Here is a 24,225-nt window from a genome sequence, read left to right on the forward strand (position 1 = left end):
CAGAAGCATAAGCCATAAGATAAAAAATTGATGAATTTGATTTAATTAAAATTAAAATTTTTATGCTACAAAAGACATTGGGAAGAAACTAAAAAGACAGGCTGCAGACTGGGAGAAAAAATTTGCAAATCATGTGTGACGAAGAACTTGTATCCAAAACATGTAAAGAATTATAAGTGAATAATAAGGCAAACAACCCAACTTAAAGAGCAAAAGAACAGAATAGAAACTTCATCTGAAGAGACATGAGAATGATTAATAGCCACATGTAACCACAGTGAGCATCATTAGTCATTAGGAAAATGCACATTAAAAACGCAATGAGATACCACAATGAGATTACACCCCCTAGGATGGCTGTAACAAAAAGGACGATATATCGTGTCTAGGATGTGGAGAAACAGGAACTCTCATATTATACATTGTTGGTAGGAATGTAAATTGTTACAGCCACTTTGGAAAATAGTTTGGCTATTTCTTTTAAAGTTAAACCAACTTACCATATGCAGTAAGGTTCTCCAGAGAAACAGGACTAATCAGGTGTGTGTGTGTTTGTGTGTGTGTATACATATATATATGAAGAAATTTATTTTAAGGAATTGGCTCATGCAGTTGTGGCGTCTTGGTGTATCTGATGGAGGAAACCAGCAGAGGCTGGAGACTGAGAAAAGGATTGCAGTTTGAGTCCGAAGGCAGTCAGCTGGAAGATGAGGAAGAGCCAATGTTGCAGACTGGGGAATTCCCTTTTTCCCAGGGAGGTCAGCCTTTTGTTCTATTTAGGCCTTCAGCTAATTAGACGAAGCCCCCTCATATAATGCAGGACCATCTGCTCTACTCAAAGTCTACTAGACTAAACGCAGATCTTGTCCAAAATTACTCTTGCAGAAATTTCAAGAATAATGTTTGACCAAATATCTGGGTGCTATGGTCCAGCCAAATTGATACATAATTTTTAATCATTGTACCATATAAACCTACCAATTCCAATTCTTGAAATCTGTCTAACAGAAATGAAAACATATGCTCACACAAAGACTTGTATGTAATTGCTCTTGGAAACATTATTTATAATAGACATTAATAAAAATGAAAAAAATCCAAATGTCCATAACCTGGTAAATGAATAAACAAAATGTGGCTTATCTGTACATTGGAATACTATTCAGCAATGAAAAAGGAAGAAAATATTGATATATGCTGCAGCATGGATGAAACTTAAAACTATTGTGTTACGTGAAAGGAACTAGACTCAATAGAGTACAGATTGTATGATTTCACTTATGAAATGTCTAGAAAAGGGGAACTGATTGAGTGAGTGAGAAGATCAGAGGGGAACTGGGGGTAGGAGCAGGAATTGCCTGCATATGAACTCAAAGGAATTGGGAGAGATAATGGGAAACTGGATTGTAGTAATGATTGCATCCATTTAGTATCTTTTAGTCCTCTAAAAATGGAATGAAACTTCATTGAACTGTCCACTGTTCAATGGACAATGATTAATTTTATGGTATATAAATTATACCTTATCAAAATTATAAAAGTGGTACAAATGGAGTAAGGATAGGACACACATTACATCTTATAAAAGCTCCTATATTTTGCTTGAGATGGATCCAGATTTTGCTCTAAGCTCTCTAAGAAGACACTTCTCAAGATGAGATTTGTTTTCTGTTGTTCACAAGGTTAAAATTTATCAATATTAGGCAGGCACGGTGGCTCATGCCTGTAATCCCAGCACTTTGGGAGACTGAGGCGGGTGGATCACCTGAGATCAGGAGTTTGAGACCAGCCTGACCAACATGGTGAAACCTGTCTCTACTAAAATTACAAAAATTAGTTGGGCGTGGTGTCACATGCCTGTAATCCAGGCTACTCAGCAGGCTGAGGCAGGAGAATTGCTTGAACTCGGGAGGTGGAGGTTGTAGTGAGCCAAGATTGAGCCACTGCACTCCAGTGTGTGTGACAGTGAGATTCCATCTTAAAAAAAAGTCAATATTTTAGGAGAAGCCTAATAATTATAATTCAAAGGAAAATATATCATTTTAGTTATACTGCAGTGTAATCAAGTCTGTCCTTAAACAGTATCGTCACAGTAAATAACTGAAGACTCTCTTCTAAAGACCTGTTTCTTGAGCCCCTTCTCTATATGGTCTGGTAGCCTAACATCAAAGGCACTTTGATAAATACAGCCCTGCTGGGTGAATAGGGAGGAGATCAGCAAAAGTACTAGGCCAGGAATACTATTCTTTGGTGGTATGACTTAATCCCAAGAATGGAACTACAAAAGACCTTGAGTAGCCAAAGGAATCTTGAGAAAAAGAACAAATCTGGAGGCATCACACTACCTGACTTCAAATTATACTACAAAGCATTTCCAAACCTCAAGAAAAATATAAATATCTAGGCACAGGAAGGTCAAAAGTCAGTTAACCTACCAAGACAGAATCATAAAGAAATAGAACACCTGAGTACACCAATAATGAGTAACAAAATTGAATCAGTAATAAGAATTAGTGTATCAAAGAAAAGCCCAAACCCTGATGCTTTTCCTGCTGAACATGTAAAGAAGAAATAATGTCAATTCCTCTCAAAATGTTTTAAAGAATAATAACCATATTAACCAATAGTAACCAAAACAGCATGCAGCACACATAAAAACAGACACATAGGACAGTGGTACAGAATAGAGAATCCAGAAATAAATCCATATATTACAACCAGTTGATTTTTGATGAACATGCTAAGAACACACATTGGGGAAAGGACATCCTCTGAAATAAATGGTGCTAGGAAGCTGGATATCCATGTGCAGAAACTAGGTGCCTGTTTCTTACCAACATCAACTCAAAATGGATTAAAGACAAACTATGAAACTACTGGAATAAAACATAGCAGAAACACTTCATGACATTGGTCTGGACAAGGTTTGTATGGGTAAGACCTCAAAAGCATAGGCAAGGAAAGCAAAAGAAACAAATGAGATTACATCAAACTTAAAAGCTTCTGTACAGCAAAGGAAACAATGAAGAGTGAAGAGACAACCTAAAGAATGGGAGAAAATGTTAGCTAACTGTACATCTGCCGGGGTTAATACCCAGAATGTGTAAGGAATCTAAACAACTCAGTAGCAAAAAGCAGGCAAACAATCTGATTGCTAACATGGGAAAAGATCCGAATAGATATTTCTCAAAAGAAGACATATGGCAACAGGCATATGAAAAAGTGTTCAACATCACTTATCAGGGAAACGCAAAATCAAATCAATAATGAGATTATCATCTTACTCCAGTTAGAATGGCTGTTACCAAAAAGACCAAAAAAATTAACAAATCCTGGCAAGGATCTGGAGAAAAGGGAACTCTTAATTTATACTGTTGGGGGGAATGTAAATTAGTATAGCCATAATAGAAAACAGTGTGGAAGTTCTTTAAAATATTAATAATGGAACTACCATATGACCTAACAATTTCACTATACTGGGTATATACGCAAAATAAGTGAAATCAGTATGTTGTTGAAGAGATATCTGCCCTCCTATGTTTATTGCAGCACTAGTTAAAATAGCCAAGATATGGAATCAACCTAAGTGTTTATTAGTATATGAATGGATAGAGAAAATATGGCATATATACACAGTGAAATGCTTTTCAGCCATAGAAAAGAATGAATTCTGTCATTTGCAGTGAACATGGATGAACCCAGAGGACATTATATTAAGTGAAATAAGCCAGTCATCTCCTTTATATGTGGAATGGAAAAAAGTTTATCTCATAGAAGTAGAAAGTAGAATAGTGGTTACCTCTGGCTGGGGAGGAGATAGGAGAAATGGGGAGAGGTTGGTCAACAGGTGAAAAGCTACAGTCACATAGGAGGAATAAGTTCTGGTGTTCTATGGCACAGTAGGGTGACCGTAGTTAATAACGTTATTTCAAAATAGAAGAGAGGCTTTGAATGTTCTCGTCAAAAAATGACAAGTATCAAAATATCACACTGTATTCCATAAATATATACAATTATTGTGTGTCAAAAATAAACTTTAAAAAGATACCAGTTTGGTCACATACATATTTACATAAACGTAGTTTATCGTTTCATTGACAGTTATTCCCTTTTTTATATTTCATTTATCTATCTCACATTGGTATTTTCTATGTTGTGTCTGAAAATCACTGCTTTAGAGTACCATAAATGGTCTTAATTTTATATTTGTAATCCCACTCTTGCTTCAATCATGAGAAAGTGACTAAATAACTGTGTTAAATGAACTGAAGGAGAGCCTGCGGATGAATCCTTTGGCTTGATTATGTATGTACAATAGTTTATTTAGTAAGACGAAAATGGTTGGTTATAATTGCAATGATTTAGTTGGTGTATATTGTGTTTGGAAAATTGTTTGTTTTATAATATCTCAGAGAAAATTGGCCTCTCAAAAATGATTTTACCTTATAAAGGACTTTGCAAATTGCTTCTGCAAAATAACTAGGTTTAGGCTTCTGCTTTCAGTTATGTTGTAGAAGGTGATAATGGGACATTGTGGCTTCTGGAACAACTAAAAACATAAATTACAAAAATCAACATTGTAATAATAGGTTACTACTTAATAAATTGCCCCAATATTCAGTGGTGTAAAACAACAGCTCTCATTTAGCTCATGGTTCTATGGGTTGAGAATTCAGGCGGGTCCCAGCGTGGTGATTTTTGGTTGCATGTTGCATTGACTGAGATCACTGGGTGGTATTCTGCTTGTGGATGGAATGCTCTGAAGGATCCGAGATACATATATATACAGGGTGCCTGGGAAGAGATGGAAGGCTAAATCTACATGAGCTTTCTAGCATGGTAGTCTCAGCATAGTCAGACTTCTAATTACTGTGGCTTGGGGCTTCTAGAGTGAATTTTCCTGGAGATAAAACGTGGAAGCTGCCAATGTCTTAAAGCCTAAAACTGAAAAGTGGTGCCATATCACTTCCACTGTATTCTATTCGTCAGAGGAGTCACAGAGTCCTCCTGGTTTTACTGAGAGAAGACATAGGCATGACCTTTCAGTGGAAGAAGTATCAAAACATTTGTGGTCATCTTTAATCCACCACAGTCCACTATCTGGTCACAAATGATTCAGTCTATTCCTATGTTCCCTGTATACTCACCCACTTCCAAGAATCCAAAAATTCTTTTCCAATTGTTCTTTAGCCTGAGTCTTAAAGTTCAGGAACTTATTTACAACAAGTACACTGTTCAGGAATCTCAAGTGTAGCTGAAGAGATGACAACCCAACAATATAATGAAGAGGCAGTCATAGAGTAGCTGCAGTGAACATTCCTGTTCACAAATAGGGAAACCAGAGACATATAGCTTCACTGGTTCATAGAAATTTTGATCTCCTGCTGTTAGTTCTTTTATTAGGGTAGTCTTGCCTCCTGATTGTGATTCTCTGTGGCTCCAGGTTTTGCCTTCTCAATTCAGAGTCATCCTTTTTCTGTAAGAAATGGTCATTTCTTGCAATTGAGTAGCCTTTTCAGCCTTTCTGGCTGTAGAAATTTGAGAGTTCAGAAGCATGTTTTCATTTTGTACTATCTCTGTCCCTTTCAGTGCAAGCTGATGTAATGATTTTTAAAACTTTGTGGGCTTCCTGTGTATCTAATTATAACCCACTCCATTATTCAGAGGCCAACCCACGTTTATTTTAGAGTGGCATTTTTTTTTCATACTGAGTCAAGATAGTTTGAAATAACACCCATAAGATTCTTATGAGCTTTTCTGTCTATTTAAGAGTCCAAAGTGCACATCATCAAGATTCTTAGAGGCCTTTTGTCTCAGAACAGAGTCTAAGTGTCATATTCTTAAGATTCTTGGAACTGAACTAGATACAATTTTAAATAATTTTGCAGTCTCAGCAAGGTGTTTTACAGCCATGCCATGGAGATTTTTGTCCTGAAACCATGCTTTACTGGTAGACCCCAAGCCTTAATAGTAGTTCTATAACTCTGAAGCTTTTTCTTACTTTTCTCTCGAGAGATAATGGGGATGAGAAACTGTTCAGTTTTGAAAAGATCAAGTCCTAGTTCTTTAAAAATTTTCCTCTAAATTCTACATGAAAATGCAACAGTTCTTTCATCAGTTTATCTTTGTGTAGACATGACTTATAGGTAGCACAAGAGACCACGAGTTTCAACCTGCTGCCTAAAAATCTTCCTAGCCAAATTTACCACTTTATGGAGTATATTTTGTCTTTTCTATTTCATGCAAGGAACAGTGTTACAAACCTTCCCCTGCATAAGAAGAGTTCTTTCTCTGTCTGCTATAAGGTTTTCATTAATGTTGTTCAAGCCTTCACTAACAGTTGTCTTAAGTCACTTAGAGCTTCTGCTCACCTCTGGTCCTAAAACCAATGCCACATGTTTTAAGATTTTGTTATACAATTTAACTTCCCTGTACTAGATTCTGTTACGGTTATCTAATTCTGTGTAACAGATTACCTAAGCACATCATCTTAAGACAATAGCCATTTTATTGCACCTCACAATTTGTGAGACAGAGAAAAGGGCAGCCTCAGCTGGTGGGTATTCTTGTTCATGTAGCATCACCTGAGGTCACTTGGTGGCCTTCAACTCGAGAATGAGCTCAGTGGGGTCTGGAGGATTGAAGATAGCTGTAATCACATTCCTGGCACTTTGACAAGGATAACCCAAAACCTAGTTTTATCTGGGATTGTCAGCCAGAGGACCTACATATAGCTTCTCTAGTATAACAGTCCTACAGTAGTTAGACTGTGCTGACAGTAGCACAAAAGACAGGAAGGCAGAAATAGATACATTTTGTTATAAAATTTTTATATTTTGTATGTGAAGTTGTGTAATATTTGAAGTTATGTTGTGACAGGTTAGATGTGCATATTTTAAACATGAGAGCAATCACTAAAACTACAAAGATGCAAGTATGTTTATAATAGGCCAGTAGTGGAGATAAAATGGAAAACTAAAAAATATTCAATTTCAAATATGACAGAATAAAAGGAAAGGGGAACAAGAACAGATTGGGACAGATAGAAAAGAACAAGATGGTTCATTCAAATCCAACCATGTAAATAATTACATTAAGTTGAAATGATCTAAGTATTCTAAAGTCAGAGATCATTAGGCTGGATAAAGTAGCACAACCTAAATATACTGTCTACAAAATATTCCCTTCAAATATATACAAAGAGGTTAAAAGTAAAAGAATCGAAAGAGATATCATGCGGATAGTAATCATAAAGAAAACTGAAGGGAGCTATATTAATATCCAATAAAATAAACACAAAACATGAAATAATACTAGCAGTATTCTATTTTGTAACGATGTAAGAATCAATTAATTAAAAAGACATAATTCTAAATGTCTATAAGCCTAGTAACAGAGCCTTAAAACACTTGAAGCAAAAATGGACAGAACAGAAAGAGAAATAGATAAATCTAATACAGTTAGATATCTCAACACTTTCTCACTTTTCTCTCAATTGATAGAGCAAATAGGCAGAATATCAGTAAAACACACACACACACACACACACACACACACACACACACACACACACAGAAATCTGGAACAGTACTAGGCGTAAAATGGAGAAAATCAACAAAACCAAAAGTCGTTTCTTTGAAAACATTAATAAAATTGACAAACTCCTATACAAAAAAAGAAAGTTCAAATTAACAACATAAGAATAAAAAGGAAACATTAATAGAGATCCAGGAAATACATAAGGGATAAGAAAATATTATGAATAATTTTATGTCAATACGTTTGACAGTTTAATGAAAGAAACAGATTCCTTGAAAAATACAACATAAAAATGACTCAAAAAAATCTGAATACTGCTGTATTCAGCAATAAAAAATCTGAATACTGCTGTATCTGTTAGAGATATCGACTCCTTAATCAGAAATCTCCCCATCTCTAGAGGCATTCATCAACTGAATTAGGTCTCTGTATTAAGTCCTGGAATGTGTCTAGAAATTTAAAACCACTGTAGCTGGCGGGTTCTCCCCTCAACTCACCCCTCATATAGTTTTCTTCATACTACTTTCCATTTGTTTACTTTGCATCCTGTTGTTGGAGTTTGGAAGGGACCAACTAATGATGTCACTTTTTATTCTAACCTCTGAATTCGTTCAGTAGACTTAAGATGAGAATGAAGATATCAGTTTTGTTTATGGAGAAACTAGGTAAAAGAGTACACTTAGCATTGCGTCTAGTCTTCCTACCCCTTGAAATTGGATTGACTTAACTTGCCCAGTGGTGTTTAGTATATAGATGATTGGACAGTGCATGTGCGTTTGGGCAAGCAAGTTCTGAGAGTCAGAGAACAATGACACACGTGGCCAGTCTTTTACCCTTTCTCACCAAACAGATGTGCCAGAAAGAGGGAGAAAGGTTGGTGTTTTGTCACCTACAACTTAGGTAATGCCCTTATTATAGTCTCTTTTTCCAAGCAGTCACGCCTTCCCAGTTCAGATGGAACCCACGGTTAGTCCACTGCTGACTTACTTTCAGTTCCTTATGTCCTTTGGACCTTGTGCTCTATTGTGAACAAGTTATTATAGCTTTGATCTTTTTTCATAACTGTTCTCCCTTCTACTCCATCAAAATTTAAACCTGGCAAAGACAGCAATTTTTTTTTTTTTTTTTTTTTTACCGTCTCAAGAAAAAGCATGGCATTTTAAAAATCCTAGCTTTTAAAGGAGGGTTGATGTGTACCTTTGCTCACCAGTGTCAATTCGAGGCTCAGCACTATTCATTATAAGGCCACCTTTGTTCATTAGTTCCTTTTCTTATAAATTTTTCACTATTGTCTCCCTTTCTAATTCCTGTTATTGGTTGACTTCCAGGACACTGCTCCAAATTCTTCTATGATGTCAGTACCGGGCTTGAAAGTACTGTCAGCCCTCACCATGTGGCAGTAATCTGTTTCTCCACATCCTTATTTTTGAGTTTCTGATACTCAGAACTCATAGTTTTTTAACTTTCTCAGTTATGCCAATCAGAATTGTTCCAATATCTTAAATACCGAAAGCCCCTCTTTTCTGTTTTCTTCTTCTCTGGCAGTGTTTTTATCTTAACTCTTAAATTCAAATATTTTTTCATTCATACACTTTCTCTTCATCTCTTTTTCTCCCTTCTTCTCTCCTCCTCCCTTTCCCTCTCCCTCTGTCTCAATAGATGGTCTTGCCATTGCGCCTGAAGTCCCTCAATGTTACTCCCTTACACACAAAATGTTTATATCGTCACCCATCCTTTCCTCTGTTTCTAACCATAGAGAAACAACTGTTTCTCCTCTTTAATGTCTAACTGTACTAAAGTTCTTGTTCCCATCTGCTCTTGAATTTGTTCCATTATTTACCATTCTCCCTTTATATTTCTTCTCTTTACTAGCATTAAAAATGAAAAAAAAAAAAAAAAAAAACAACAAAAACCTTGTTAAAGATTCAGCTTCACTTTCAAAGTGTATCAGGCTTCTTAGAAGACTAAAATTTATTGGTTAACTCACTTTTTTGCCTTTAAAAAAAATCTTCCAATTATTGGAAATCTTTGTTCACTTTTATTGCCTTTCTGAAAGGTATTCCAGAGGTACTAGTGACTAGTAAGTTCTTACCAGTTCTTCTGCCCTGAAAAAGCAGGACAGGGCTCACTCTCTTCTTTTGCTCTTCTTTGATGACTTCATTGATAGATGACAATCTTTTGTGGAAGGCCGCTTCTAAAATAAACCTTTTAGGAGATGTACAAACTGTTCTGATTTAGTGCAGCAAACAAGACTACAGAGATGATTCTGAAATGATACCTCCTTAGAGAAAATTTGTATAAGGTTTTTTATTAATTATACATTGGAGCTCCGAAATTCTAGGACAGGCTGTCACAAATGAAGTGAGTCATTGGATTGGTTGATTTCTTAAGTTCATGGTTGATGTAAACAATACATGGTTCTGATGGGAAAGAAAGGTCTATTGTGACCTTATAACTGAATGTTGGTGATGGTTTCAGGTCTCAGTCTTGCATAATTGTTTAGTTGGTTATTCTGGTTCTCACTTTCAAGTGTATCTTCAGAGAATTTTAAACTTTTCACTTTTATTGCAGTTACTCTGATTTCTTTTCATCTTGACTACTGTAGTAACAAAACAGATTTCACTGCATTTTGAATTTTCTCATGGTTAACTTATACTCAAAAAACAGAGCCATCTTTTAAAATACAAATTTGAATGTGTTTTCTGCCAAACACCCTTGATGTCTCTTTATATATAAAATAAAGCCCCATGCACTGAATCTAGCATTCAACCTCTTAGAGTATAATCTCAGCCCCAAATCCTAGTCCTTATCGATCTCCCTCCCCATTTCCCTTTCTTTGTATTCAGTCCATAAGGCAAGGCTTCCCACATTTTCCCTGTAGTGATTAACCTGCTCCAAAACCCTGTAGCACCTTATGTCACTTTTAGCACTTACTACATATATCTCGATACAGAGTTTTTTTTTTGTTGTTGTTATTTCATTTTTAATCGAAGGATGCTGTTCAGGTGACAATTTACCCCAGAAAAAATACCAGTGGGCAAAATCTAGCCAGTTTCCCCCTTTCAGCCCTTCCTCTGCCCTTTCTTTCTTTCTTTTTTTTTTATTGCATTTTAGGTTTTGGGGTACATGTGAAGAACATGCAAGATTGTTACATAGGTACACACATGGCAGTGTGATTTGCTGCCTTTCCCCATCACCTACATCTGGCATTTCTCCATGTTGGCCTCTTATTGAAGTTTGTATTTCTTAAGAACAAACTCTTATTCAACTTCATAGCTCCCTGTTCCCCATGATACTGAATAGGACACAAATACAGCTAAATTTTAAATAATTCAGTTTAAATCAGTCTTAAACATCTAATAATATATTTTCTAGAATTTTTAGAAGATGGACATAAAAATATGTGAAGACAATATATCTCCTACTTTAGAAGTCTTTGAGCCCAGCTTGAGATTTTTATTTTAGGTTCTTAACTTATACCTGGTATAAGAAATGTAAATTTTATAGAATGTCATATACCTCTTTTGTGGTCTTTCAGGTGCAGTCATCTGATTGGCTCTTATAAGGTACCTAGAAATTCTTTTAATTTCGTTATTTCCACTACATTTGTTTTCAGATAAAAACGAATCCCATTTCCCGTCCAGTACTGAAGTGTTAAAGTTAGAAGACATTTGCTAAGTCAAATCACTTCGGGTAAGTCTGCTCACATCTATCTTGGTACCAGCTTAAGGTTTATTTAAAATGCAAAGAATTAAGTTCACTAACTTGGACATCTCAACTTTCAAATTTCTCAGCATATCTTTTAGTTACCTTGTATATTGAATCACTGCTCTTGGGAAATAATACAAAGATAATTTCTTATTAAATTTCTCATGCTTATAAAAATAAAATGTTCAGTTTTAAACTCATGATGTTATTTTTTAAAATGAGACTAACACCTTAAAATCATCCTTATTTGTATCAAGTCTAGTCATAAAGTCCTAAGTGCCAAACAATGCTTTTGAAATGTTTTTTCCATTGTAGCTGATAATATATATATATTTTAGTTTTTAAAGTCTTTCTACAACTTTTCTGTATGATTTATATGTCTTATTTAAAGAAATACTTTGTTAATTAACATTTAACTACCTTACTCAGACACAGGTATGCAAAGAAAAAAAATTAACTACCTTAAATATTTATTAACTATTTCTATAAAAAAATATTTGAAAGGTCGTCTTAATCACCCTCAACTCTTACAGTAATCTCCTAATAGTCTTTCTGTATTCATTCTCTCGTCCCCTGTCATGTGTTCATTGTTACATAAACCTGCATTTAGAACCACTTCAGTAATTTTAAAACCCTTTCATGGCTTCCAACTCCCTCTTAGATGGAATCCGAGTTCCTTTGCCTGTCATTCGGATCCCCCTACTAAGGTCCTGAAAACAAACCCCACTTGAGCCAACTGGACTTTTCCTATTCTCTGAACTCTCATTGTTCTTCATGCATCTGTCTTGATTTGTACTGGTTTTCCTGCCTGTGATGTCCCCTGCTGCCCTGAAACTATTTCCTCTGCACGTTGAAACCCTGTGCAAGCCTCTCTGTGACACGTTCTCTGATTACTCCAGCTAGAGGCACTAGCTGTTTCTCTCTACCAGTGTCATCTAATGTTTTGTTGTATCACTGTTGTGGCATATTTTACCATTTAGCTTTATTGTTTGTGTTTATGTCTGTCTTATCTCCCACCCTAGATTATAAGGACTATAAAATCAAAGATCTTACCTGATTTTTGTCTCCTACAGCATTCACCATAGCCTCTAGTAATGCTTAGTAAATATTTATATAATAAATTAAGAATGTGCTTGACTTTTTCTCTTATTATTTCCTCTGTCTTTAATCCTTATAAACACATATGGTCCATATTCTTGGCAACCATTCTTGTTCTGCACTCTGCGTTGCCATCTTATCCTGGGAAAATACTGACTGTAGTGCAGTTAACAAGATACAGTCAGTTCCTGACCCAAGAAATACACTGTATTCCAAAAGTTCATGTCTAGTTCTGTTGTTTGGAATGCAGAAAGCATTTTTCCATAAAAACAATGTTATAAATAGAGTCGGGGGGAGATCCAAGATGGCCGCTTAGGAGGAACTCGGGAATGCAGCTCCGAGAGAAAGCACAGAGGGTGAGTGGACGCCGTATTTCCAGACTGATTTTTACTGCCCACAGAACAGGAGATTCACACGCAGAGAAGCCACACGGGTCGCCAGCGCCGCTGGCGCCGCTGGCTTGAACGGCGCAGCCGCTGGGCCGGCACCCTGAGGCAACAGCTCACTGTATAAAGTGAGAGAGTCTGAGTCCCCTATAAGCCACCAAGGGGAGCTGAAACGGGGAGCCAGGCCAGCGCCACGAATCTCAGAGCCGCGGCTTTAGCCAACGCAGCGGCCCCGGAGGCAGATCGGATGAGACGGTGTCCCCTCTTACCCAGCAAGAAGACCTGAAACACAACTGAAACCGGGACGGTCCAGCTCTGTGGAGGAGGGGCGTTCTCCATAGGCACCCTGCTGTTCTGTACCAAGGCAATCCGCCACTACAGAGACTCCGTCACTACAGGGGCGGGCCAACATAGCGGAAGCAGTTCTAACTACACCCAGAAGTTCACACGGAAGCTGGGTGGAGCCCACAGCAGCTTAGCGAAGCCTCTGCAACCTGAGTGTGACTAGGCTGCCACCTTGTGGGCAGGGAAAACAGCAACCGCACAGGGGAACATCAGAAAACAGTAACTCCCTGGGACAGAACACCTCGGGGGAAGAGCAGGGGGTTTATGAGTTCTGCCACAGCAGACTTAAAATTACCAAAATCAGAAAGACAACAACTACAAAGTCAGCAGGTGGAAAAATCCACAAAGATGGGAAGAAACCAGCGCAAAAAGGATGAAAACACCCAAAACCAGAACACTTCTCCTCCTACAAGGGATCACAACTCCCCACCAGCAAGGGAACAAGACTGGACGGAGAATGAGTGTGATGAAATGACAGAATCAGCTTTCAGAAAGTGGATAATAAGAAACTTCCGTGAGCTAAAAGAACATGTTCTAACCCAATGCAAAGAAACTAAGAACCTTGAAAAAAGACTTGACGAAATGCTAACAAGAATGGACAACTTAGAGAGGAATATGAGCGAATTGATGGAGCTGAAAAACACAACACGAGAACTTCGTGAAGCATGCACAAGTTTCAACAGCCGAATTGACCAAGCAGAAGAAAGGATATCAGAGGTCGAAGATCAACTCAATGAAATAAAACGAGAAGCCAAGATTAGAGAAAACAGGGTAAAAAGGAATGAACAAAGTCAACAAGAAATATGGGACTATGTGAAAAGACCTAATCTACGTTTGATAGGTGTACCTGAATGTGACGAAGAGAATGCATCCAAGCTGGAAAATACTCTTCAGGATATTATCCAGGAAAACTTCCCCAACCTAACAAGGCAGGCCGAGATTCAAGTCCAGGAAATACAGAGAACACCACAAAGATACTCCTCTAGAAGAGCAACCCCAAGACACATAATCATCAGATTCACCAGGGTTGAAATGAAGGAGAAAATACTAAGGGCAGCCAGAGAGAAAGGTCGGGTTACCCACAAAGGGAAGCCCATCAGACTCACAGCAGATCTCTCAGCAGAAACCCTACAGGCCAGAAGAGAGTGGGGGCCGATATTCAACATCCTTAAGGAAAAGAACTTTCAACCCAGAATTTCGTATCCAGCCAAACTAAGCTTCATAAGTGAAGGAAAAATAAAATCCTTTGTGAACAAGCAAGAACTCAGAGAGTTCATCACCACCAGACCAGCTCTACAAGAGCTCCTGAAGGAGGCACTACACATAGAAAAGAACAACCAGTACCAGCCACACCAAAAACACACGAAAAGGTAAAGAGCATCAACACAATGAAAAATCTGCATCAACCAAAGGGCAAAACAGCCACCTAGCACCAAAATGACAGGATTGAATTCACACATAACAATATTAACCCTAAATGTAAACGGACTAAATGCCCCAATCAAAAGACACAGACTGGCGAATTGGATAAAAAGCCAAAACCCATCAGTGTGCTGTATCCAGGAAACCCATCTCGCATGCAAGGATACACAAAGGCTCAAAATAAAGGGATGGAGGAAGATTTACCAAGCAAATGGAGAGCAAAAAAAAGCAGGAGTTGCAATTCTCATCTCTGATAAAATAGACTTTAAAGCAACAAAGATCAAAAGAGACAAAGAAGGACATTACATAATGGTCAAAGGATCAATGCAGCAAGAAGAGCTAACGATCCTAAATATATATGCACCTAATACAGGAGCACCCAGATACATAAGGCAAGTTCTTAAAGACTTACAAAGAGACTTAGACTCCCACACAATAATAGTGGGAGACTTCAACACACCACTGTCAATATTAGACAGATCAACGAGACAGAAAATTAACAAGGATATCCAGGACTTGAACTCAGACCTGGAACAAGCAAACCTAATAGACATTTACAGAACTCTCCACCCCAAATCCACAGAATATACATTCTTCTCAGCACCACATCACACCTACTCTAAAATTGACCACATAATTGGAAGTAAATCACTCCTCAGCAAATGCAAAAGAACGGAAACCATAACAAACAGTCTCTCAGACCACAGTGCAATCAAGTTAGAACTCAGAATTCAGAAACCAACCCAGAACCGCACAGCCTCATGGAAAATGAACAACTTTCTCCTGAATGTTGACTGGATAAACAATGAAATGAAGGCAGAAATAAAGACGTTCTTCGAAACCAACGAGAATGAAGACACCACATACCAGAATCTCTGGGACACATTTAAAGCAGTCTCTAGAGGAAAATATATAGCAATAAGTGCCCACATGAGAAGAAAGGAGAGATCTAAAATTGACACCCTATCGTCAAAATTGAAAGAGCTAGAGGAGCAAGATCAAAAAAACTCAAAACCTAGCAGAAGACAAGAAATAACTAAGATCAAAGCAGAATTGAAGGAGATAGAGACACGAAAAACCCTTCAAAAAATCAATAAATCCAGGAGCTGGTTTTTTGAGAAGATCAACAAAATAGACAGACCACTAGCCAGACTAATAAAAAAGAAAAGAGAGAATAACCAAATAGATGCAATAAAAAATGACAAAGGCGATATCACCACAGATTCCACAGAAATTCAAACCATCATCAGAGATTATTACAAACAACTCTATGCACATAAATTAGAAAACCTGGAGGAAATGGATAAATTCCTGGACAGCTGCCTCCTGCCAAGCCTAAACCAGGAAGAAGTCGAAACCCTGAATAGACCAATAACAAGGTCTGAAGTCGAGGCAGCAATTAAGAGCCTACCACCCAAAAAAAGCCCAGGCCCAGATGGGTTCACAGCCGAATTCTACCAGACATACAAAGAGGAACTGATACCATTCCTACTGAAACTATTCCAAATAATCCAAAAAGAGGGAATCCTTCCCAAATCATTTTATGAGACCAACATCATCCTAATACCAAAACCTGGCAGAGACTCAACAAGAAAAGAAAACTACAGGCCAATATCCATGATGAACATAGATGCAAAAATCTTCAATAAAATAATGGCAAGCCGATTACAACAGCACATCAAAAAGCTTATCCACCATGATCAAGTAGGATTCATCCCGGGGATGCAAGGCTGGTTCAATATACGCAAGTCTATAAATGTAATTCACCACATAAACAGAACCAAAGACAAAAACCACATGATTATCTCAATTGATGCAGAGAAGGCCTTCGACAAAATTCAACAGCCCTTTATGCTAAAAACCCTCAATAAACTAGGTATCGATGGAACGTATCTCAAAATAATAAAAGCTATTTACGACAAACCGACAGCCAATATCATACTGAACGGGCAAAAACTGGAAGCATTCCCTATGAAATCTGGCACTAGACAAGGATGCCCTCTCTCACCACTCCTATTCAATATAGTACTGGAAGTTCTAGCCAGAGCAATCAGGCAAGAAAAAGAAATAAAGGGTATTCAATTAGGAAAGGAGGAAGTCAAATTGTCTCTATTTGCAGACGACATGATTGTATATCTAGAAGACCCTATCACCTCAGCCCAAAAGCTCCTGAAACTGATAAGCAACTTCAGCAAAGTCTCAGGATACAAAATCAATGTGCAAAAATCACAAGCGTTCCTATACACCAATAACAGACTTAAAGAGAGCCAAATCAAGAACGAACTGCCATTCACAATCGCTACAAAGAGAATAAAATACCTAGGAATACAACTAACAAGGAATGTAAAGGACCTCTTCAAGGAGAACTACAAATCACTGCTCAACGAAATAAGAGAGGACACAAACAGATGGAGAAACATTCCATGTTCATGGTTAGGAAGAATTAATATCGTGAAAATGGCCATACTGCCCAAAGTAATATACAGATTCAATGCTATCCCCATCAAGCTACCAATGACCTTCTTCACAGAACTGGAAAAAACCACCTTAAACTTCATATGGAACCAAAAGAGAGCCCGCATAGCCAAGTCAATTCTAAGCAAAAAGAACAAAGCAGGAGGCATCACACTACCAGACATCAAACTCTACTACAAGGCTACAGTAATCAAAACAGCATGGTACTGGTACCAAAACAGAGATATAGACCAATGGAACAGAACAGAGGCATCGGAGGCAACACAACATATCTACAACCACCTGATCTTTGACAAACCTGATAAAAACAAGCAATGGGGAAAGGATTCCCTGTTCAATAAGTGGTGTTGGGAAAACTGGCTAGCCATATGCAGAAAGCAGAAAATGGACCCCTTCCTGACACCTTACACTAAAATTGACTCCAGATGGATTAAAGACTTAAACATAAGACCTAACACCATAAAAACACTAGAAGGAAACCTAGGCAAAACCATTCAGGACATAGGCGTAGGCAAGGACTTCATGACCAAAACACCAAAAGCATTGGCAACAAAAGCCAAAATAGACAAATGGGACCTAATCAAACTCCACAGCTTCTGCACAGCAAAAGAAACAGTCAATAGAGTGAATCGGCAACCAACAGAATGGGAAAAAATTTTTGCAGCCTACCCATCTGACAAAGGGCTGATATCCAGAATTTACAACGAGCTAAAAAAGATTTACAAGAAAAAAACAAACAAGCCCATTCAAAAGTGGGCGAAGGACATGAACAGATACTTTACAAAAGAAGACATACATGAGGCCAACAAGCATATGAAAAAATGCTCATCATCACTGGCCATTAGAGAAATGCAAATCAAAACTACATTGAGATACCATCTCACACCAGTTAGAATGGCAATCATTAAAAAATCTGGAGACAACAGATGCTGGAGAGGATGTGGAGAAATAGGAACACTTTTACACTGTTGGTGGGAGTGTAAATTAGTTCAACCATTGTGGAAAACAGTGTGGCGATTCCTCAAGGACCTAGAAATAGAAATTCCATTTGACCCAGCAATCCCATTACTGGGCATATATCCAAAGGATTATAAATCGTTCTACTATAAGGACACATGCACACGAATGTTCATTGCAGCACAGTTTACAATAGCAAAGACCTGGAACCAACCCAAATGCCCATCGATGATAGACTGGACAGGAAAAATGTGGCACATATACACCATGGAATATTATGCAGCCATTAAAAACGAGGAGTTCGCGTCCTTCGTAGGGACATGGATGAACCTGGAAAACATCATTCTCAGCAAACTGACACAAGAACACAAAATCAAACACCACATGTTCTCACTCATAGGCGGGTGTTGAACAAGGAGAACACATGGACACAGGGAGGGGAGCACTATACATGGGGGTCTGTTGTGGGGGAGTGGGGGGGACAGCGGGGGGGTGGGGAATTGGGGAGGGATAGCATGGGGAGAAATGCCAGATATGGGTGAAGGGGAGGAAGGCAGCAAATCACACTGCCACGTATGCACCTAAGCAACAACCTTGCATGTTTTTCACATGTACCCCAAAACCTAAAATGCAATAAAAAAAAAAAAAAAAAAAAAAAAAAAAAAAAAAAAAAAAAAAAAAAAAAAAAAAAAAAACAATGTTATAAATAGTGGTTAGGTTCTCAGCCAGCCCTCCCAAGACTATTTAACTCACAAGTACCAGTACTACTTTCACTATGGGCAGCCACAGTGTACAATGCAGTTTTGTGGAGTGATTGTAGCTCTGGATACGGAAATAAATCTCCCATGCTCTAGAACCAGGACAGAAAGTTTCTGGGCAGGTGGAACAGTAGGAGGGTCTGAGCTGGGGCTCTGACAGTGTTGGATACTCTCCCATCAGAAACTTCTCGGTTTTCAGTAGATACAGAAGAGACTTTGACCTGTAGGTTATGATACTCTCATGTCATCTAAATTGAGGGCAAGGGGACACTTGCTCTTCTGATCCTTCCACAGTTGATGAGGTTGGTAAATAGGGTTTTCTCTATCCTTTCACATGGGTGGGTTGTTTGTAAGTCACGTATTGACAGATCAGAGACTATTTCACTACTTCCTCCTTTTGGATATTATACAGACTTATGGGAGTTGAATATATAAACATGGAATATATTTCTATCTATAGGAAAAAAACACATTTATAGGTGTCACCCCTATATTTGATATCACATCAGTTTTTGTGGACACATGATTATCATTTACATGGGTATAATGATGCTTCTAGTAAGAAACACGTCAGTATGTACATAAACAACCCTCAACGTTGATGGTTGAGGTTGTCCAGCTGTAAGAAAAAATGCTTCATAAATTTCAGAGAATTTTATTCAGTCATTATAATTATTGAACATGTGAGTATCTACTTTATGCTTAATACTGTTGTCAATGCTAGAGTCTAGGAAATGAGAACAAAAGACATTATATAAAATTTGCTTTCCTTGGAAAGTCTGAAATATAGGGAGCAAAAATATTAAACATTCACATTGAAAACAATATATGATTGACATAAAATACTTCATAAACATAAAAAAATGCCTTTTGGATTCTCAGAATAGCAATATCATTATATTCCCATGGTTGTAAGGATACTGGTGGGATTTCACTTAGTTTTAGAAGAATAGTGAAGTTGTAAAGAGAGAGCGAGAGAGGAAATGATATTCCAGGTTGGATTAACAGCATGAATAGAGGACTGGCTACACAAACAAAAAAAAAGCATTACTGGGCCTGGCACGGTGGTTCACGCTTGTAATCCCAGCACTTTGGGAGGCCAAGGTGGGTGGATCACGAGGTCAAGAGTTCAAGACCCGCCTGGCCAAGATGGTGAAACCCCATCTCTACTGAAAATACAAAAAAAATTAGCCAGGCATAGTGATGGGTACCTGTAATCTCAGATACTCAGGAGGCTGAGGCAGAGAATTGCTTGAACTCGAGAGGTGGAGCCAAGATCGCACCACTGCACTTCAGCCTGGGTGGCAGAGCAAGACTCTGTCTCAACAAAAAAAAAAGAAAAAAGCATTACTGAATGGAGCAGAAGGGTTAATTCATGTTGGGTGAAACAATAGTGGGACAGAAATTAGACCAGTGGTTCAACCCTGGCAGTAGATAAGAAACGTCCATAGATATTTGTAAAGATATTACATCCCTAGATCTTAGCCCAGAACTAGTAAATAGAGTTTCAGGGGCATGGGTCATAAGCCTGTTTATTTTTTAAAGCTCCCCTTGTGGTTCTGATATTCAGCCAGGGTTGAAAATCCCTGAATTAGAAGAATGGGCCAAATTTAGGAGAGCCATGAATGGCTCTCCTCCTGAGGAGTTGGGCCTCTGTCCCTCAAGCAGTGGGAAGACTTCAGAGGTTTCTGAGATGTGTGACATGATCAGATTGGTGTTTGCCAAGATAAATGATTTGTCAGCTACATGTGAATAAAAGAGAAATAAGAAACAACTTGAATTAGAGCAGTGGCAGTGGTGAAAAAGAGGAGTCACCTTTTTAAGTTTAGTTAGATGTGTGGGAGCTGGTGATGTCAGCCTTGACCTCAGCATGATCTGTTTTATAAACTGATTATACAACTTCACCCTCATTAATTTGATCTCTTTTCTCATTCGGCCTGGCAACTTAAATAGTAATTTCAGCCAGTTTGCATTTAATGGAAGGAGACCATTGTCTACTCATGTACCCGTCTAACTCATAATGGTAAGTGAAGTTATGTGTATGAGGAATATGACCTTTAACATAATCATTATAAAGCATTTAATAACTTCCCACATATGCAATAATGCAAACCCAGTCCTGCATGATTGTGCCAAGAGCCAGAATCGCAAGTATAAAGTAGTTACTAGCACACAGTTCCTTAGCATTAAGTTCAAATGTGAAGAAATGTTCTAAGTCATGTTATGTGTTTTAATATTTTTAGCATTAAATTTGATAATTGCATAATTTTCTGATGTGAGACCCAAGCATGCTTCTTGACTACAACACCTGTTCTTTCTCTGAGTTTATGCTTCTCTAGCAAGGAGTGCAGTCCCTTACCCCACATTTGGATCCATCTCCTGCTGGTGTCAATCAGTGAGCACCCCTACCCTAGCCTCATCCAAAGGGATAACTGGGCCAGCAGAGAGGAGTTTTAAAGGAGTCAGAATTTCTCCTGTGGCATGGACGCACAAAGGATCTTGGTGGCTCTTTTGCTTCTGACCAAAGGGGGCATGATAGCTGCGAAGGTACACTCACTGAGAAGTCCCGAGGCTCACCATAGATCGGAACCATTTCAAACCTCTTTGATGTGTTTAAACATTTTTTTATGTTTGGAGACAATGAACCACATTAATTAGAGAGTAGAGAATAAGTTCATAAAGTTTTGATGTGACCTGCCTCCTTTTAAAAAAAGGCTCAACATCATAAAATTTTAAAAAACAGTGCCTTTCTTGGCAATTCTTTAATAGTACACATGTGACAACAGTTTCTACCATGGTCTTTGCCCATGACAACGAATTTGTTGTTGTTTTATCAATATCTCCACATCCTATGAGTTACATTTCTAATAGCTACGTAAGTTTCCACTAATCACCCAAACGTTTAACCAGAGAGTGAATGGTTTGCTTAGAGGGAAGAGAAAGGAGGTAACATTTATCAAGTGCCCACCCTTTGCCATGTTCTTTACATGTTTTTCCACTTTACATTTGCTTAGAGGGAGGAGAAAGGAGGTAACATTTATCAAGTACGCACTCTGTGCCATGTTCTTTACATGTGTTTTCCACTTTAACTCCATTTTACAAATGGGCAAATTGGACTTTATAAAGATTTAAAAAAACTTACTCGAAGTCAAAAGTTGAGTTGGCAGTAGAAATTGGATTTGATTACAGGTCTGGCTGTCTGACTGTCTAATCATCCTGGTCTTACAGATCTTCATGGCGCTTATTTGTGGGGTAATATCAGTGAACTTAGAATTAGGAGGTTTGAGTACAGGCTTCACCTCTTCTATAGTTTGGATGTTTGTCCCCTCTGATATGGTTTGGCTCTGTCCCCACCCAAATCTCACCTTGAATTGTAATCCTCATAATTTCCACGTGTCTAAGAAGAGACCTAGTGGGAGGTGATTGGATCATGGGGGCAGTTCCCTCATGCTGTTCTCATGACAGTGAGTGAATTCTCACAAGATCTGATGGTTTTATGAGGGGCTTCCCCCCCCCTTGCTCTTCATGCTTTCTCTTGCTTGCTGCCATGTAAGATGTACCTGCTTCCTTTTGCCATGATTGGAAGTTTCCTGAGGCCTCTCCAGCCATGTGGAACTGTGAATCAATTAAACCTCTTTTCTTTATAAATTACCCAGTCTCTGGTATTTCTTTATAGCAGTGTGAGAACAGACTAATAGACTCCCCAAATCTCATGTTAAAATTTGATTCCCGTGTTTGAGGTGAGACCTAATGGGAGGTGTTTGGGTCATGGGGGTGGGTCCATCATGAATGTCTTGGCACCCTCCTTGCTTTGTTAGTTTCCACAAAAGCTGGTTGTTAAAAAGAGCCTGATACTTCCTGTCCTCTTGCTTCCCCTCTTGCTATGTGATCTCCGCACATGCGGCTCTCCTTTGCCCCCAGCTGTTAGTGGAAACAGCCTGAGGCCCTCACCAGAAGCCAAGCAGATGCTGGAACTATATGTTTCCTGTACAGACTGCAGAACCATGAACCAAAGAAACCTTTTTTTCTTTATAAATCACCCATCCTGACGTATTTATAGCAACACTAAATAGACTGAGACAACCTCTGTCACTAACAACCTTGAACAAGTTATTTAACACCACCGAGCTTCGGTTTCCTCATCTGTAATATGGAGATAAAACCAGCTTTACCAACCATTTGGGGTTGTTGTGAGAATAATAATCTAGGGAGTTTCCAAATTATTTCGTAGTTATAAAAACCAATAGAAATTTCAGAGATGTTTAATTCAAGCAAAACACAGCAGCAACAACAATAATGATTAAATGAGATGAGTTGGACATATTTTATGGTATTTTACTTCCTAGCGTTGCTCTACGAACTTACTAAAAATAATGTTGGTCAGATTTGTAAGTTCCAAACATTTTGGTGTTCCAAGCTGCCTCACTGTGCATTTAATACCTCAGTGTAGTAGAGACTGTCGAAGCAATGTATCAAGTACCTGTTTTCATTTGCCAGAAGCAGTCATTCGTTTCTATACCATAGCAAATAGGTCTGAACTCTGGTAGATACCAAAGAAATGTTTGTAGCCAATGAGACTACTAACTAGCAATATGGCTTATTGGACTAGAGTTGATGCTAACATTCACACAAAGTTTTAGAATAAACCTGAGGAATAAAGACATTTTGTAAAACTGTTTTTACAAAACTGCTTTTCAAAAATGTTTGCAAGTTTCTGGACAACTTTTTTAGGTTACAATATGGTGAATACTAAAGACAGTTATGAACTATTAATATCAACTTACAAATCCTTCAAGTATATATTTACAGGCATGTATACACACACACACGCACGCGCAAAAAGTAAAAGTTTGGGGAACTCAATGAAATTGTAAGGACAGTGCTATGAATGAAATGACAGCCTGAGAAATATTAAGTCATGTCCTAGCCTTACACAAAACCTTTATCCAATTAAAGGTCTAAGTCTTTTTTACATGGGACACCAACTGATGAGAGAGGAGCAGCATCAGACTTCACATATGCGGATACAGATCAAGGAGAGTGCACCCATTTGGTCTTGGATTCCTGAATGTGTGTGACTCTGCTGCATCTGCCAACTCATTACCTCCCAAAGAGGGTTCCCTAGTCCTCAGATGCTGATTTCAACATGGCTCCCAGTCCCTGCACTGTGCCTGCTTTCTACATCTGGTAGATGGATAGCTGCAGTTGGGACCGGGTCAAGTGAAGTGCAAGGGGCAATACACAGGGAAAGCAAAGAAAACAACAGAGATTGTAAAAATCAGGACTTCTTGACAACTTTGGTTCATAAATGTGTTTTGTGTAGCCTGCATAATGTTTATTGTTTTGAATTATTATTATTTTTAGAGAGAGGGTCTCACTCTGTCACCCAGGCTGAAATACAGTGCTCTTATCATAACTCACTGTAGCCTTGAACTGCTAGGCTCAAGCGATCCTCCTGCCTCAGCCTCCTGAGTTACTGCAATGACAAGTGCAAGCCACGATGCCTGGCTGTTTTGTTTTTAAAGCGTAAGTTGCTT

The 24,225-nt window shown here is 38.3% G+C and overlaps 1 protein-coding gene across 17 annotated transcripts in view; it reads left to right on the forward strand.

Annotated features, from left to right (window-relative positions):
* Nucleotides 1–24,225, forward strand: part of ZNF438 (zinc finger protein 438) — a 175,972-nt gene that overhangs the window by 62,567 nt on the left and 89,180 nt on the right. For 14 of the 17 annotated variants that reach the window (XR_010339527.1, XR_010339528.1, XM_064368508.1 and 11 more), the window contains one exon: nucleotides 11,156–11,232. The exons of 2 other annotated variants lie outside the window; for them this stretch is intronic. The gene's annotated coding sequence lies outside the window, so the exon portion shown is untranslated. Of the gene's footprint in view, nucleotides 1–11,155; nucleotides 11,233–20,641; nucleotides 20,712–24,225 lie in introns of all 17 variants that reach the window. One more of the 17 variants, XM_064368513.1, reaches the window with a different exon arrangement.

This window comes from Aotus nancymaae, unplaced genomic scaffold (assembly GCF_030222135.1).
Source record: "Aotus nancymaae isolate 86718 unplaced genomic scaffold, 86718_ANA_hifiasm-v0.15.2.pri h1tg000077l, whole genome shotgun sequence".
Lineage (NCBI taxonomy): Eukaryota > Metazoa > Chordata > Mammalia > Primates > Aotidae > Aotus > Aotus nancymaae.